Raw genomic sequence first — 17,170 nt, forward strand, 5'->3', positions numbered from 1 at the left:
TACATGTGTCTACATCTGTGTCTGTGTCTCTTGTCACTACGTGTGTGCATGTGTGGGTCTGTGAATTTGTCTGAGGCCATGTGTGTGTGGTGTGTTTACTGGCGGAGGGAAGAATACTAGAGAGGGCAGCAGAGCACTCCAGCACAGACTGAGCCACACACACTGGTAAGATACTTGATTCTGCTTTACTGAAACCAGAAGTCATAGTTACAAAACCAAGCCATCTCCCTGACCCCACTCACTGTTCTCTTCCCCTTTCTTCATCCGCACCTCCCCCACATCCAGTGCTGCTTCCCAACTCCCCTGTCTAAATGGGCTGATACGAAATATGGTCCTCTGGCAATTGGGTAGCTTATTAAAGTGGCATATTTTACAGTCAAAATTCGTGGGATGTGGTTCAGTTCAGTTGCTCAGTCGTGTCTGACTCTTTGCAACCCCATGGACTGCAGCCAGACTTCCCTGTCCATCACCAACTCCTGGGATGGGATGTGGTAAGAGAGGATAAGTGACCATTGATATTCCCTACCAAGAGCCTTAACAGAAAGTCCAAAATCTTTAAGACTGGGCATATTTTAACAGTCCTTCCAGAAGAGATTGCTGTGGCTACAGAGACGATCCAAAAAAAGGCAAAGAAAGAGCCAACTATAATCTGTCACATCCCCTTCCCCAGCATCCCCCACCAACTCCACCATTCCCCATTTTTCCAAGGACCATCGAACAATTATCATATGAAGTGGTGGGAAAGTGTATGGGACAATTAAAAAATAAAGGCCATTGTTAATAGAATTTATGTGAGAAAATGCAGCAGCTTTAAGTCAGCAAGTCCATGCCAGGAAAGTATGTCTTTAGATGAAGAAGAAACAGCTTAACAACTGGAGGAAGGAACAGAATAGCAAAGGCAAAACACAGAAAGAACTGGACAAACACTCCAGCCGCCCTCAAAGACAGGGCCAACGATCCCCCGTGCAAATAAGCGAGAATTTTTATTTTCCAAACACTGTTTTGTCTTTTCTATGCCAGCACTTTTCATTGATAATGTGATAATAAATGCTTAGGAACTCTACAGTTGTCCTGAAACGTTTTGTACAAAATGAAGTTTTGTAAATAAAGCATTTTGATATGCAATTAGACCACTTTCTAGGTTTAAAAAAAAAAAAAAATATATATATATATATAACGGTTATATGTAGGAGTCTTCAAGATTTTCATGAGATAAGTTAGCAAAACACGCCTGCCTGTTTTTTCAGCTGACCTGAAGGATGTGTCACAATTTGAAAATTAAGGGGCCTCACCTGGAAAAAGTAAAAGGGTTGAGGCTTCAAGCTAAAATTGAATGTCTAAGGTCAACATAAGCAATTCTGACATTTGAAAACATACAAAGTTCTTTAGGTGTCAAAACTTACCAACAAGCTTTTATTATGAAAAATTCTTTAAATTTCAGTCGAATAAACATTTATTGAGTTAGGCACTGTGCAAAATGCTAGAGATCCTCCAATGATTAAGACACTTTTAATAATTGTGTCCTTTTAATGTCAATTTATCTATTCCTTTAATTAATTTTTTCATGCTTTCTGCTATTTGAAATAGCTCACTACCAGCAATGAAGAGTTGCAGGAATAGACCCTACTATTTAACTAAAAATGTAAATTCCTAATCTCTGAAGCAGAAACAGAAGGAACAGACTATTTCTCTGCTTTACATATTGCTTTTTCTGCACATTAACTAATAAACTGTGAGTGGTGGCAGCTGCCACTTCCTGCTATTCAGAGGGTAACAGAACTGGAGAGGTTCAAAAACATGCTACACATTTTAAGAGAGGCGGGGAAGGAACCCAAAAGACCAGGGCCTCCTGTCATACACAAAAAGCAAGATAAGGAAAGTCAGTTGCTACAGGCAGAAGTCTCCTGGAGATTCCCCAGAAGCTGGCGCTTCTGACAGCAGGCACAAGCAGCTGCCGCTGGCTTGCTTGGCCAAGGTATGGCTTCAGGGCTGGAAAGTTGCCACCTGCTGAATCACTAAACATCCCTGGGCTTCCCTTGGAGCACTGACCAGACAGGGACCCATCCCCCGCCCGGCTTCTCCCGTCAACACCTTACTCCCCGAACCAATGAAACGCCCAGCCCTCTCCCCTTCCGCACCAGCCAAAACAGCCAACCAACCTCGCTCCGTCTGGGCAGCCCTAGGCAACTCCCACCGCTGCTACGTCACTAGTCCCACTCCTCTCTTTCTGCCCGCTCGGTCCCCAGCTCCCTGAATGTTCAACCCCCGGTGCCTGGAAGCGTGGGGAGTTCACAGCACACCATGATAGGCACCTGCCACTTCCACACCCAGGGAGCCAACCCCAAAACACCCCCAAGTCTGCACGGAAAATAACCTGCAAGCAAAATAACCTGTCCAAACAGCTCTGAAGGCCCGGGAAGGTAAATGTCAACGGAGCTAAAATAGTAAGCAGGCCCCATAACACAGAAAATAAACTTCCTTTTCAGAAAAGCAGCCTTCACTCTTCGTGTCGTAAGAGTGTACCGCTGAAGTCGCTACTGTCTGAAGGTGAAATGAAACATCTGAGAAGCTCCTGCAAGGATTCTCTTCACTCCCTCCACCCCTGGCAAGCCTCATCCCGAATTTTACTCGAAGCTCCGGAGACGGAAACAAGCTTTAACAAGAAGCCTCCAGTGTGTATCCGATAGTGGACCAGGACACCGTACCAGACCCACCAGAGGAAGCAGAAAACCCGAGCCTGGGCTAAGAAGGTGGGAGAAACAGCCCTGCTGTCGCTGCTCTGCCCTTGACAAGTCGCCTCGGAATCGCGGAGACCCCTCATTCACGGGAAAAGCCGCGTCCTGGAAAGAATGTCCAGCTCCAGGCTGGCTGATGGCTCCTCCAAGGCCTTACCCCTAAGCACCCTCAAGCGTGGGGGGCAGCCCCGCCGGGTGTCAGAGCCGCCCCCAAACCTGGAGGCTGGCTCAGCGAAAGGGGTCCCACCTGTTATGTTGTCCACCGACATCGAGCGGGGGAGGGGGGGCGGGGAGGTACCCCGAAACTCAGAGTGCCTGGCCGGCTGCGATCGGACCCAGAGGTACCAACTGTCACGCCGCCACCAGGTGGGGGTAGGGCCGTGATTTGGGGTCGGATCTGCGGGTCTCCCGACACCCGCCCGCCACTGTCCGAAGGTTCTTCGGCCCCGCTACAGTCCGCTCGCCCCAAACCGACACTAGGCAGCCTTCCAGTCCGCACGCAGGACCTCTGAAAAGGTGCCCGCTGACGCCCCCGCCTTTCTCCCCGCCCCAACTAGGTCCAGGAGCCCCGCAGGCGGCCCGCCCCCTCATCGCCCCGAGAACAGCTGCGGGACCGCCCCCCCCCCGCACCCCCCGAGCGGCGGCGCGGGGGGAGTGCCAGCCAGGTACGCGCCAGGCACTGAGCGGGCTGCGCTCACGCCCCCTCGCCCCGGGGTTGCCGGCACACCTTTCCTGGCGTCAGGCCAGGCCCCGGAGGTGGGTGTCCGATCTGCTCCCCAGCGATCGGCTCTCTCCCGCCGCCCGACTCACTTGCACCGGAGTCGCGGCAGCCGCCGGAATTCCGCTCGCCGAGCCCCCAGCCGCGGAATGAAATCCGGGGCAGGGCAGCGTTGGAGCTCCGTACCCGGATTGCGCTCTCTGTCCGGCTCGCCGGGCGCTAGGAAAGAGCAGCCTTCCCTGGCCGGCCCTTCCCGCTCCCGTGCTGCCCCTCGCTGCCGCCGCCGCCGCTGCCCCGGCCGCTGCCTAGCTGGTGCGAACGCTTCCGACTAGCCACCGCGAGCCTCCCCGGCTGCCGAGCATGCCCAGTCCGCTGCCCGAGCCGGCCCAGCTGCCGGCGCTACGCAAATCCGCTCCTCCGGGTGTTCGCGGCAGCTGGGAGGGCGGGGCGGACGGGCGGGGTCTGCAGGGAGCTCGTCCCCGGACCCAGAGGGACCCCGGCCAGATCGCGCACCTAGGGGCATGCGAGGCTTGGCACCGTTATTTCATTTTCGTAGCTGAAAGCTCGGGAGGCGGCCGTTTTCTCCACCGAGGAGAGAGGCCCTGCTTGCACATTTTTCGGGGGCCGTTTAGTGAGGCCGGACGGAAGCCAGGTTTTACGGTTGGGGACAGTATTCCACTTGGGGCAAAACCAGAGTGTTGAAGAGCTGGAGCTGGTCAGAACAGAGAACGCAAACTCGGCCTTCTGGAGACCCTGTTCGCAGGCACGAGTTTGCCGGCTGACCGAGAATTCTCTTTCCCACGGAGCCTAGGAGTACAGCACTTGGAATTAACTCGTGATTGATCATATACAAACAAACAAAATTTAAATGGCGGACCTCAGACTCTACGGTTCATTTTCAAACCTCTATTCACAGACTCCCACCCCAAAAACAGGGAGCGAAGGCGAGCAAGGCCTGGAGTACCTTCAGTTGGAGGGGGGAGACTCGGGCCCGCCCCTCGCCCCTTCCCGGTCCCACCTCCTGCCGACCCGACGGAGCTGCGGGAAAAAGCTGGAGAGCCGGCGCACTCGGGCCGGAGCATTGCGCATGCCCAGTGGCCGGATCTGATGCAGGTCGCTCGAAGGAAGGTTTTTTTCGGCTGCCAGAGCCGGACCCCTGCGCCCGGGAAGCGGACGCCCGGGCGAGCTCTCGGCTTTCTGCAGTGGGATCCTCCCTTCCTGTCTGTACCGCTCGGTACCCGGGTGGCGGAGAGGCAGCCTAGGGCTACGCGTCCCGCGGGGTCCGGGACTCGGCGAGCGGGGGAGGGGGCGTGCGGCGGTGTCGCCGTGACACGTGACTGTCCGCGGCGCTCCGGGCAGCCATCTTCCGCTGGGCCCTTGGTCGGTGGGCAATCGGGACGGACCGGAGAGTTGGCAGAATGGGAGCAGGGAGCTCGGCTCCCCGCCACGCCCTCACGCCGGGCTCCAGCTTCTGCTCCGCACCTGCCTCCGCCCCGGCCGAGGGCGCTGGAATCCGGCCTCTGGCCCTAGGTTTCTGAGAGGACAGGCTCCCGCGAGGGCTAAAAACAAACGGCTGCGAAATCGAGAGGGCAGGATTCCGGGGGTGCATGGCCCGTGCTTTTTCCCAGAGGCGCAAGTTGGAGAAAGGGGCCCCCTTCTGTAAGGCAGTGACGCCGTTGCTCCAGCTGCTTCCCTGTTCTGATCTGTTCCCTGCGGAGATGTGGTCGGTCGGCAGGAACATCTGGACAGAGGCCATCGCTCTCCCTGAGATGTAATATCCCCGGGCCCCGGCCAGTGCACAGCTGGAATAATGATGCTAATAGTGAACCTTTATTGATGTCCTGCCACGAACCACTTGGGGGTCCCTGTGGCCTTAGGACCAGATGAATCGCCATCACCCGAGAATTGTTTAGAAATGCGAAATGCTAGACCTCCAGCATTTTGAATCAGAAACACTACTGGGGGAGAGGGGGTATCCTGCCACCTCAGTAAGCCCTCCAGCTGGTTCTAGTGAACATTATACTTATTTATTTCAACTAAATTTTAGGGCTCCTCACTTTATAAACGAGGAATTAAAATTTTGCCCCAGAAGAGGGTGAACTGGTCGGACAGTGTGACCCAGTGCCGACGTTTAGTCGCACCCTTCACTGGCTGCTTCACTGTTACGTCACTACACTGCTCTTTCAGGGAGATTTTAAAAAGTACATTTGTCACGTAGGAGTTTAAAATTAAAACTGCAATTCAGTTCAGCAACATATTTTGAGTGTACAGAGGGCAAAGCTCTTTGAGTCATAGTAGCCCTACTGAATATTTTCATCAGTTTGCACCAAAGAAGTGCAAGAAAGGCTTGCTTTCTTGTGATGTAAATTTTTTCAAACTGAGGAAGTGCCAGAAAACTGCTGGCTGCTTTCTCTGAAGTGCTGTTTATGCAGAATGGCCAGACTTTGGACTTCTAGAAAATACCATTCAAGGAAGCAGATGGTATTGACATGTGTCAAGGAGTCTTTCAGTTCAGTTCAGTTCAGTTCAGTCGCTCAGTTGTGTCCGACTCTTTGCTACCCCATGGACTGCAGCACGCTAGGCTTCCCTGTCCATCACCAACTCTGGGAGCTTATGAAAACTCAGGTCCATTTAGCTGATGATGCCATCCAACCATCTCATCATCTGTTGTCCCCTTCTCCTCCCGCCTTCAGTCTTTCCCAGCATCAGGGTCTTTTCCAGTGAGTCAGTTCTTCCCATCAGGTGGCCAAAGTATTGGAGTTTCAGCTTCAACATCAGTCTTTCCAATGAGTATTCAGGACTAATTTCCTTTAGGATGGACTAGTTGTATCTCCTTGCTGTCCACGGGACTCTCAAAAGTCTTCTCCAACACCACAGTTCAAAAGCATCGATTCTTCGGCGCTCAGCTTTCTTTATAGTCAAACTCTCACATCCATACATGACTATTGGTAAAACCATAGCTTTGATTAGATGGACCTTTGTTGACAAAGTAATGTCTCTCCTTTTTCATATACTGTCTAGGTTGGTCATAACTTTTCTTCCAAGGAGCAAGTGTCTTTTAATTTCCTGGCTGCAGTCACCATCTGCAGTGATTTTGGAGCCCAAAAAACTGTCACTGTTTCCACTGTTTCCCCATCTATTGCCCTGAAGTAATGGGACCAGATGCCGTGATCTTAGTTTTCTGTATGTTGCGTTTTAAGTCAACTTTTTCACTTTCCTCTTTCACTTTCAACAAGAGCCTCTTTAGTTCTTCTTCATTTTCTGCCATAAGGGTGGTGTCAACTGCATATCTGAGGTTATTGATATTTCTCCTGGCAATCTTGATTCCAGCTTGTGCTTCTTCCAGCCCATCATTTCTCATGATGTACTCTGCATATAAGTTAAATAAGCAGGGTGACAATATACAGCCTAGACATACTCCTTTCCTGATTTGGAACCAGTCAAAAGTGTCCCAACCCTCCACCCCCAATGTAAAGCTGAACTGAGTTTTGTGAAATAGTAGTGGGTTTTGTTTGTAAGTGCTTTTACTAGGGTGATACTTGTAATTTTTTCCTTAATTCCTGATTTTCCTATGTTTGCAATGTTTCATAATAAAAAGCATAAAAGCATTCTAAATTCCTAAGCAAAGTATAAAACTATTTCCAATTTGTTCCAATTTCGTAAGATAATTCAAAGAGAGCTATAATAAACTAGGGAAAATAAATTGAAAAGCAGTGAAAATAAATTCTAGATGAGATGATTTTAAGAACTACTTGAGATGACCCTCCTTGATATTCAATGTAAATTCAATGTAGTCATGGTCGTTAAGTCACTACTATTAAATAATTGCCCTTCTCCAGTCCTCCCAACACTAATGAGTTTTACTAGTATTTTTCTGTTCAAAATTTAAGTAAACAGCATACTGCTTGGTTGTAAAATTTTAGGATTCTCAAGTACATAGAATATCATAAATTACATTGTTGTCAAGACAACTATGAAATAAAAACGAATCATCTCCAAATCACAATCTGTCATTAAAATATATTTTAAATTAGTATTAAGAGCAAATACTTCAGTTGAGTTCAGTCGCTCAGTCGTGTCCGACTCTTTGTGACCCCATGAATTGAAGCACACCAGGCCTCCCTGTCCATCACCAACTCCCAGAGTTCACTCAGACTCACATCCATCCAGTCAGTGATGTCATCCAGCCATCTCATCCTCTGTCATCCCCTTCTCCTCCTGCCCCAATCCCTCCCGTCCCCTTCTCCTCCTGCCCCAATCCCTCCCAGCATCAGAGTCTTTTCCAATGAGTCAACTCTTCCCATGAGGTGATCAAAGTATTGGAGTTTCAGCTTTAGCATCAGTCCTTCCAATGAACACCCAGGACTGATCTCCTTTAGAATGGACTGGTTGGATCTCCTTGCAGTCCAAGGACTCTGAAGAGTCTTCTCCAACACCACAGTTCAAAAGCATCAATTCTTCTGCACTCAGCCTTTTTCATAGTCCAACTCTCACATCCATACATGACCACTGGAAAAACCATAGCTTTGACTAGACAGACCTTTGTTGGCAAAGTAATGTCTCTGCTTTTTAATATGCTATCTAGGTTGGTCATAACTTTCCATCCAAGGAGTTCAGTTCAGTCGCTCAGTTGTGTCCGACTCTTTGCGACCCCATGAATCAAAGCACACCAGGCCTCCCTGTCCATCACTAACTCCCAGAGTTCACTCACACTCAGGTCCATCGAGTCAGTGATGCCATCCAACCATCTCATCCTCTGTTGTCCCCTTCTCCTCCTGCCCCCAATCCCTCCCAGCATCAGAGTCTTTTCCAATGAGTCAACTCTTCGCATGAGGTGGCCAAAGTACTGGAGTTTCAGCTTTAGCATCATTCCTTCCAAAGAAATCCCAGGGCTGATCTCCTTCAGAATGGACTGGTTGGATCTCCTTGCAGTCTAAGGGACTCTCAAGAGTCTTCTCCAACACCACAGTTCAAAAGCATCAATGCTTCAGCACTCAGCCTTCTTCACAGTCCAACTCTCACATCCATACATGACCACAGGAAAAACCATAGCCTTGACTAGATGGACCTTCATTGGCAAAGTAATGTCTCTGCTTTTGAATATGCTATCTAAGTTGGTCATAACTTTCCTTCCAAGGAGTAAGCGTCTTTTAATTTCATGGCTGCAGTCACCATCTGCAGTGATCTTGGAGCCCCAAAAAATAAAGTCTGACACTGTTTCCACTGTTTCCCCATCTATTTCCCACGAAGTGATGGGACCAGATGCCATGATCTTTGTTTTCTGAATGTTGAGCATTAAGCCAACTTTTTCACTCTCCTCTTTCACTTTCATCAAGAGGCTTTTTAGTTCCTCTTCACTTTCTGCCATAAGGGTGGTGTCATCTGCATATGTGAGGCTATTGATATTTCTCCCGGCAATCTTGATTCCAGCTTGTGCTTCTTCCAGCCCACCGTTTCTCAGGATGTACTCTGCATATAAGTTAAATAGGCAGGGTGACAGTATACAGCCTTGACCTACTCCTTTTCCTATTTGGAACCAGTCTGTGGTTCCATGTCCAGTTCTAACTGTTGCTTCCTGACCTGCATATAGGTTTCTCAAGAGGCAGGTCAGGTGGTCTGGTATTTCTGTCTCTTTCAGAATTTTCCACAGTTTATTGTGATCCACACAGTCAAAGGCTTTGGCATAGTCAATAATGCAGAAAGATATGTTTTTCTGGAAATCTCTTGCTTTTTCAATGATCCAATGGATGTTGGCAATTTGACCTCTGGTTCCTCTGCCTTTTCTAAAACCAGCTTCAACATCTGGAAGTTCATAGTTCACGTATTGCTGAAGCCTGGCTTGGAGATTTTGAGCATTACTTTACTAGCGTGTGAGATGAGTACAATTGTGCGGTGGTTTGAGCATTCTTTGGCACTGCCTTTCTTTGGGATTGGAATGAAAACTGACCTTTTCCAGTCCTGTGGCCACTGCTGAGTTTTCCAGATTTTCTAGTATATTGAGTGCAGCACTTTCACAGCATCATCTTTCAGGATTTGAAAGAGCTGAACTGGAATTCCATCACCTCCACTAGCTTTGTTCATAGTGATGCTTTCTAAGACCCGCTTGACTTCACATTCCAGCATGTCTGGCTCTAGGTGAGTGATCACACCATCGTGATTATCTGGATCATGAAGCCTTTTTGTACAGTTCTTCTGTGTATTCTTGCCACCTCTTCTTAATCTTCTGCTTCTGTTAGGTCCATACCATTTCTGTCCTTTATCGAGCCCATCTTTTCATGAAATATTCCCTTGGTATGTCTAATTTTCTTGAAGAGATCTCTCGTTTTTCCCATTTTGTTGCTTTCCTCTATTTCTTTGCATTGATCGCTGAGGAAGGCTTTCTTATCTCTCCTTGCTATTCTTTGGAACTCTTCATTCACATGCTTATATCTTTCCTTTTCTCCTTTGCTTTTCACTTCTTTTCACAGCTATTTGTAAGGCTTTCCCAGACAGCCTTTTGCTTTTTTGCATTTCTTTTCCATGGGGATGCTCTTGATCCCTGTCTCCTGTACAATGTCATGAACCTCCGTCCATAGTTCATCAGGCACTCTATCTATCAGATCTAGTCCCTTAAATCTATTTCTCACTTCCACTGTATAATCATAAAGGATTTGATTTAGGTCATACCTGAATGGTCTAGTGGTTTTCCCTACTTTTTTCAATTTCAGTCTGAATTTGGCAATAAGGAGTTCATGATCTGAGCCACAGTCAGCTCCCAGTCTTGTTTTTGCTGACTGTATAGAGCTTCTCCATTTTTGGCTGCAAAGAATATAATCAATCTGATTTCGGTGTTGACCATCTGGTGATGTCCATGTGGAGAGTCTTCTCTTGTGTTGTTGGAAGAGGGTGTTTGCTATGACCAGTGCGTTCTCTTGGCAAAACTGTATTAGCCTTTGCCCTGCTTCATTCCGTACTCCAAGGCCAAATTTGCCTGTTACTCCAGGTGTTTCTTGACTTCCTACTTTTGCATTCCAGTCCCCTATAATGAAAAGGACATCTTTTGGGGGTGTGAGTTCTAAAAGGTCTTGTAGGTCTTCATTGGATCGTTCAGCTTCTTCAGTGTTACTGGTTGGGGCATAGGCTTGGATTACTGTGATATTGAATGGTTTGCCTTGGAAACGAACAGAGATCATTCTGTCGTTTTTGAGATTGCGTCCAAGTACTGCATTTTGGACTCTTGTTGACCATGATGGCTACTCCATTTCTTCTAAGGGATTCCTGCCCACAGTAGTAGATACAATGGTCATCTGAGTTAAATTCACCTATTCCAGTCCATTTTAGTTCGCTAATTCCTAAAATGTTGACGTTCACTCTTGCCATCTCCTGTTTGACCACTTCCAATTTGCCTTGATTCATGGACCTGACATTACAGGTTCCTATGCAGTATTGCTCTTTACAGCATCGGACCTTGCTTCTATCACCAGTCACATCTAGAGCAAGCAATTCACTTGCCAGAACAGCTATTCTGAAGTAGGGGTTTAGTTCCTGATGAATTACTCCTTCTACATTTAGAAGATAACGTGGTGGTAGTGGTGGCGATTTAGTTGCTAAGTCGTGTCCTACCCTTGCGATCCCATGGACTGTAGCCTGCCAGGCTCCTCTTTCCATGGGATTCTCCAGGCAAGAATACTGGAGTGGGTTACCATTTCCTTCTACAGGGGGTCTTCCTGACCCAGGAATCAAACCTGGGTCTCCTGCATTGCAGGCAAATGATTTACCAACTGAGCAATGAGGGAAGCCCAGAAGGTAATGTATCTGATCAAAAATGCAGTGGTTTTATCCAGTTGACTGTTGACCTATAAGCAGAAGCTGTCACTCGCCAAACCATAGTCAAAGTTAATAGTATTAAAGAAGCAAGGAGGCTTCTGTGTGCCCGTGGCAATTTGTCTCAGTTGGAGAATCTAGAACCACAAAGTCTGAGGAGCAGAAACAAGACCTTGTAAGCTCTCTTAGGCCTTCAGAGGCCTTTTTCAAGGTCATCATCTGGCCAACCCACAGCCCAGTTTCCAAAACAAGTCTGATCAGATCAGAAGAACCAGATGCAGACAACAGGGCTGATTCCAAGTGTTTACCCCGAGGCTTGGATCTGGTAACCTCTGTCTGGGCCTTTTCCTATGCCTGTGGCTAGGATTCCTGGCTTCTATGACTGCTTGGGTTCTCTCCCTGGTCGGGCCTTCCCAGGTGGCTCAGAGGTTAAAGCATCTGCCTACAATGTGGGAGACCTAGGTTCCATCCCTGCGTCAGGAAGATCCCCTGGAGAAGGAAATGGCAACCCACTCCAGTATTCTTGCCTGGAGAATCCCATGGACGGAGGAGCATGGTGGGCTACAGTCCACAGTGTCGCAAAGAGTCAGACACGACTGAGCAACTTCACTTTCACTTTCTCTCCCTGGTCAACAAAAAGCTGGAATTTATTTGAAGACACTGAGGTGAATCAGGGATGCAGCTGAGGCTCAGAGATCAGAACCAGGAACTGGACTGTTGCCAGGAACCCAGGACGTCTCCCTCTGTTTCCTTTTCTGTTTCCCTCTGTTTATTCTCTCCCCTCACACTATGGGTTTTTCCATTTTTCTAAGTAGATAAGGTAGGAGAAGGCAATGGCACCCCCCTCCAGTACTCTTGCCTGGAAAATCCCATGGACGGAGGAGCCTGGTAGGCTGCAGTCTATGGGGTCGTGAAGTCGGACACTATCGAGCTACTTCACTTTCACTTTTTTCTTTCATGCATTGGAGAAGGAAATGGTAATGGAGAAATGCAAGGAAATGGCAAGGAAAATGCAATAGAGAACTCCAGTGTTCTTACCTAGAGAATCCCAGGGACAGGGGAGCCTGGTGGGCTTCCGTCTATGGGGTCGCACAGAGTCGGACACGACTGATGCAACTTAGCAGCAGCAGCAGCAGGTAGATAAGGTAGGAAATCCCGGGAGAAGGAAAACCAGGCATGGCTTTCTTGACATGCTGTGTGCTGTGTGCTTAGTCACTCAGTCATGTCTGACTTTTGTGACACCATGGACTGCAGCCCGCCAAGCTCCTTTGTCCATGGGATTTCCCAGACAAGAATGCTGGAGTGGGTTGCCCTTTCCTCAGGGGCTCTTCCTAAGATTGAACCCGGAGTCTCCTGCCTCTCCTGCATTGGCAGGCAGATTCTTTATCACTCTGTCACCTGGGAAGATACCTGGAATATGCAGGTATCCTTAACTTAAAACTTTCCCAATTTGCTGTTAGAGAGACATTGCTTTGGGAAAGATCCTTGGTGTTCTCCTTGCTGCAAGTAGTAAGTTGTTCCTTCTCCCTATCTTTGTCTTGTGTCTTTTGGTTCACCCCCCACCAAGAAGCAAACCCAGTTTTAGGGTAACACCTTCAGTTTACAAAGAAGGAAATGACCACTTGAGAGCTCCCAAATTTTTCTCTTCCAAAGAGTAGCAAGATTCATTCTACCCATATTCATTAGAATTGATGCTTTTGGTGCTGGAGAAGACTCGTGAGAGTCCTGTGGAGCACAAAATCAAACGAGTCAATCCTAAAGGAAATCAACCCTGAATATTCAGTAGAAGGACTGATGTTGAAGTTGAAGCTCCAGTAATTTGGCCACCTGATGTGAGGAGCAGACTCTTTGGAAAAGACCCTGAGGCTGGGAAGGATTGAAGGCAGGAGGAGAAGGGGACAACAGAGGATGAGATGGCTGGATGGCATCATCAACTCAATGGACATGAGTTTGAGCAAACTCCGGGAGATAGTGAAGGACAGGGAAGGATGATGTGCTGCAGTCCATGGGATCACAAAGAGTTGGACACAACTGAGCAACTGAACAACAACAACCCATATTCATTATCCCGTTTGTCTAGTTGAATCTTATTTCCCTTCCCCAGATTCCTACTGTCTGCTAGAACCAGTCTTACTAATATTTCAAAACCCATCTCCAAGTCTACCTTTTTCATAAAAGCTTCTCTCCCTTCCAGGACATAGAAATCGCCTATTTACACATTTTGGCATTTACTTAAGTTACATTGTGTCTTTAACAATTCTCTGTATGTTTCCTGCAGATAAGTCTTGAGTTACAGCTTACCTATTAAATAGCATATTGATGATATATACTTATTTTTAATCTTCCATAGTACCTAGCACAGGAGTTAGCATCAGGTAGGTAGCCCATGGTATTTCTTGAACTTTTACACTTTTCTCCTTTTTACTTTTCTGTTACTGCGTTTTTATTTAAAAAAGGTAAACCACTAGGCATGGCAATGCCCTTGCAGTATTGTTCTCTAATTAGCAACCACTCTTACTATCTGCTGTGTGCCTCTAAAAAGGATTTTGAAATTAGACATTTATGACTGGGCATTAACCAGGGTCTGATGAATCAGTACGATCAGCAGAATGCTACACTGACAGACACATCACAATTGCCAAGAGTTGTAATTCGCTCCCTATTTTTAAAATAGAGTGTAACTCCAGGCAAGGCTTGATTATCGCCTCTTAAAATGGGGATAATATAAACCACCTTCTCTTTGCTCCCCATGGGTTTCACAGAAGTTAATTAGGTCTTTAATATGAATACATTAACTGTCTTATAACTAATTAGCAGTAAACAGAATGAAAATATCAGACACTGTCAAGGTATTAAGAATGTTTATTGTTGTATTTAGCAATCATCGGCCTTCTAAAGATAATGATTACAGCAACAGCTGTAGTACAGAAAATGACTGTGTACTAGGTCAGTATCTCCTCCAACTATCATTTGTAAACAAGTCCTGAATGGCTAGAACTAATTGGAGGGTTGAGAATAAAATTCTCTCTCCCACACTAAGGGAGGGATTTACATAGTGGGATCACTTGGATTTCGGTGATTCTACCCAAACTCCTCAAAGGCTTCCAACCTAGGACAGGCTAGAGAGAACAGCAGCAATTGAGGACTGGCGCTTTTCCTGGAACCTCCACAGCGCCTCCTTTGCTCTGTAAAATGGTAAAGGAGCATATAAAAATTCTTCCATGATTGCCTTTATAGTACAGCAAATCGAGGACATTCTCTCTGCCAGACTGACACCTGAAAGACGTATCTGGAGTAACTTAACAAAAGGTTTGTTAAATACTGTGCACTGTGATCTAGACTAGGCTTTCTCAGCCTCGGCTCTGTGGACATTTTGGACAAGAAAATACTTTGCTGTGGGAGGCTGTCCAGTATATTGTAGAATATTTAGCAGTATCCCAGGCCTCAACCAACTAGAAGCCAGAAACGTCTCCAGACATTGCCAAATGTCCCCTGGGTAGGGGTGGAGGTCGGAATCACCCTCAGTTGGGAATCACTGATTTAGACGGTAACAAAAATGAAGTAACAGAAAAGAAAAATCTTGGGCTCTCAAGTTATCAAGCATCCTTCTTTGGTGTCACTCAGTAATTTTATATACTGTGTTTATACCTTAAGTATCCATATTGAATTAAATCAGCCAATGATTGTTCAGCTCTTGATGGACAAGTCTGAGGGTCGTTTCTGTGTATCCATAAATAGAAACGGATGGAATATGTTCTATTTCTCCAAAGCAGACACATATGTTATTCTCATCCTAATATCTGCCCCATGATCAAGATTCTCAATGAATGAAACATACTTATATCTTAAAATTATTCATCATTTATCTGAAATTCAAATTTAACTGAATGTCCTGGGGTATATATATATTTTTAATGGCTAAATCTGGCAACCTTATAGACTGAAAATTTATGCTTCTCCCTTGAGTTCTGGCTCCAGAAACTTTATAACTTGTCTTCGTGAAGAATAATAAAGACCAGTTATTGGAAGGAATTTTTAAAAAGAAGAAGAAGAAATGCTGGTAGAAAGAGGGACATAACTAAATTTAACTATGGTAAATTTCCTTTGAAAAATATTTGTTCTCTTACTGAAAATTGTGGCAACTTCTTAGAACCCACTCAAAGCCTAATGGGATTCACTGTGTAATTCATTTCAAAATGCTTCTAATGCTCATAGGGCACTTAGCATTTACCTGGCAAATGATGATGTTCTAATGTTCTTGTCCAGTGAGTCATCGTGTGAGAAGTCATGGAGTAGACTGAGACATAAGCCCCTCGTAATCTCCTAGGCAGGAAGAAGAGAAGCTCAGAGCAGTTTTACTTTTCCTTCAGCTCACCTTCCTAGTCACCTGGGAACCGATTAGAAATGCATAACCTTGGACCCTACCCCCAAACTACTGACGGAAATCCTAGGGATGAGTCCCAGCAATCAGGTGTTCAACAAGCCTTGCAGGCTATTCTGGTGCACATGCAGGTTTGAGAACCCTCGTTCTCAACCGTGAATGCAGAAGAGAAGCACCTGCTACCTGGAATCCACACCCAACAGATTCTGATTTAAGTGGTCTGATGTGCAATTCAGGCATCAAGATTTTTTAAAGCTCTCAGTGTGCACCACTGCTTTACAGTATTTAATTTCAAATGCCAAAGGGAAGAGAAGCTCTTGACATTGCAAATATAATGCTTTCTACTTCTGGGCCCAGGTCAACTTTACATAAAGGCAAAATGAGCAGGCGTTACATGTTTAATATGTGGTCTCTTCCTCAAAGCTCTAAATCCACTCTTTAAGGACCTCCTACAGTCAATTTGATACAACAGAAAGAGAGAAAAATAATTTCCTGATCCCCAAGTCCTGCCTAAATATTCATTAACCTCTTGGAGCCACATTCTCTTGTGTCTACACGAAGGATGATATTAACTCTCCACAGGGCTTTGAGTGTGATTGAAAGAGACCATGTAGATAAAAAAGGCAGAGGATCAATAATCACATCTGAACCAAAGGAGGCTTCATGGAAGGAGGAAATTTAAAAGGACAAAACTCAGTAAATTCACAAATTTCAATGTGTTTTTCTATAATAATTATTTACCTTATTTTCTCATTTTATATTCCCTCACTTTTTTGTGTGTCTCCCCTACTTCCCCAACCTAATCATTTTTCCTGTTTTCAGTGCAGATACTTTGGTGACCCATCTGTATTTTTGGTTGAGCTACTAAGAATGGTAGTTCTAAAGACTGAAAACAGTAGCTACACATCACTATTCCGAGAAGGCAGTGGCACCCCACTCCAGTACTCTTGCCTGGAAAATCCCATGGACGGAGAAGCCTGGTGGGCTGCAGTCCATGGGGTCGCTAAGAGTTGGACACGACTGAGCGACTTCACTTTCACTTTTCACTTTCATGCATTGGAGAAGGAAATGGCAACCCACTCCAGTATTCTTGCCTGGAGAATGCCAGGGAGAGAGGAGCCTGGTGGGCTGCCGTCTATGGGATCGCACAGAGTCGGACACGACTGAAGCGACTTAGCAGCACACACCACTATTATGCTCTATTATTCCTTGGGGCCAAAACAAAGTTAACATGACAATTGTGTGTGTGTGTGTGTGTGTGTGTGTGTGTGTGTTTAACACGATTGCCTGTTGGGCAAGCTAATCATTTTAAGCCCCTTATTCATCTCAAGATGGATGTAACAGGCTTCCCTATGAGCTAAAAACCCTCAGTGCGTTGGAGCTGCCCTGCCTGATTCAGTGCATGGTGCATATTCTACCATTAAATGGAATAGTTCTTTACAAGACTTCTTTTTAAATTATGTATTTGCTTTTCATTGTGCTGGGTCTTTGTCGCTGCGCATGAACTTTCTCTAATTGCGGTGAGCCGGGACT

General features: G+C 46.4%; 1 protein-coding gene across 44 annotated transcripts in view; it reads right to left on the reverse strand.

The window, feature by feature from the left end:
• SGMS1 (sphingomyelin synthase 1) overlaps positions 1 to 3,802 on the reverse strand; it is a 323,569-nt gene extending 319,767 nt beyond the window's left edge. For 28 of the 44 annotated variants that reach the window (XM_086379210.1, XM_086379179.1, XM_086379194.1 and 25 more), the window contains exon 1: positions 3,546 to 3,802. The gene's annotated coding sequence lies outside the window, so the exon portion shown is untranslated. The remainder of the gene's footprint in view (positions 1 to 3,545) is intronic. The other 16 variants (XM_086379227.1, XM_086379202.1, XM_086379212.1 and 13 more) reach the window with 1 other exon arrangement.
• Between the last annotated feature and the right edge of the window lie 13,368 nt (positions 3,803 to 17,170).

Source organism: Bos grunniens, chromosome 26, assembly GCF_055505025.1.
Source record: "Bos grunniens cultivar Pamir isolate PY7600 chromosome 26, Bosgru_T2T1.0, whole genome shotgun sequence".
NCBI lineage: Eukaryota > Metazoa > Chordata > Mammalia > Artiodactyla > Bovidae > Bos > Bos grunniens.